Source organism: Etheostoma spectabile, chromosome 15 (genome assembly GCF_008692095.1).
Source record: "Etheostoma spectabile isolate EspeVRDwgs_2016 chromosome 15, UIUC_Espe_1.0, whole genome shotgun sequence".
NCBI classification, from domain to species: Eukaryota; Metazoa; Chordata; class Actinopteri; order Perciformes; family Percidae; genus Etheostoma; species Etheostoma spectabile.
In genome coordinates this window covers 17,540,213-17,541,243 of record NC_045747.1, presented here as the reverse complement: position 1 = coordinate 17,541,243, position 1,031 = coordinate 17,540,213, and the positions used below count along the sequence as shown (strand labels likewise).

At 44.7% G+C, this 1,031-nt stretch overlaps 1 protein-coding gene across 1 annotated transcript in view; it reads right to left on the bottom strand.

Annotated features, from left to right (window-relative positions):
* The window catches only part of apol (apolipoprotein L), a 34,031-nt gene that overhangs the window by 12,868 nt on the left and 20,132 nt on the right, over positions 1-1,031 (bottom strand). Inside the window, exon 3 of the mRNA XM_032537058.1 lies at positions 263-270. The gene's annotated coding sequence lies outside the window, so the exon portion shown is untranslated. The remainder of the gene's footprint in view (positions 1-262; positions 271-1,031) is intronic.

Below are 1,031 nucleotides of genomic sequence, written 5' to 3'. Positions count from 1 at the left end.
GTGTGTGTAACAAGCAGAGTGTGTGTCCCTGTGTGTGTAACAAGGATAGTGTGTGTCCCTGTGTGTGTAATAAGCATAGTGTGTGTCTCTGTGTGTGTAACAAGCATTATGTGCATCCCTGTGTGTGTAACAAGCATACTGTGTGTCCCTGTGTGCACGCGTGTGGTGTGCACCAAGCAGTAGGCACACTGTTAAAAATTCTGCGGAATTTTCTAGTTTATTACTATTATTAGTAATTATAACTAACTATAACTATTTGCCTTCCTGGAGGGACATGAAAAATAAATGTTTTTAACCCTGTAGACCAGAGGGCCCATGGGTGCATCCTCACCCAGAGTTTCCTTCTAATCAGGCTCAATTACTGAGGATAGAAACGTTCAAAGGGCGACCACCTTTAAGAGAGCCTCAGTTTTCTTCCCCTCCCTCCCCCTTCTTTTACTCCAGAGGACAATTTACTGGAAACACTCCCTGAGCCAATGCCCGTGGGGCGCTCTAACAAGGCCCCGATCAGGGCTGGATTTGCAGCCTGCTGAGTTAATGTCAGATTGGCATAAAGAGTCCATGTGGGACCAGTGTGGGTGTGGGGCCTGGGACCTGATTTCCGCACACCCTTGCCTGTCAGGAACGATTGGTTAATGAAAGCGAAGGGTGTCCCAAATCCTGGCAGAGAGAAAGAATCAGAGAGGCCTTTAGTCAGAGCTCAATCAGAATCAGAAATACTTTATTGTTCCCTGTGGGGGGGGAAGTTCTGTAGGTCTCTCTTCTGGGAAAAAGTGCTCTACAAGAGAGATTCTTCTTCAACAAGAACTTACTGTGGAATTCACCCGGGTTTCATAACCTTACTTTCATTGGAAAGTAACTACCACATTTATTCAAGTACAGTACAATGTTGAGGTTCTCCTACTTGAGTATTCATATGTTATGCCACTTTACACTTGTAAATGTGCTGTATTTATATAGCGCTTTTCCAGTCTTAACAACATCTACAGGAAACATTCACCATTCACACACATTCATACACTGTGGCCGGG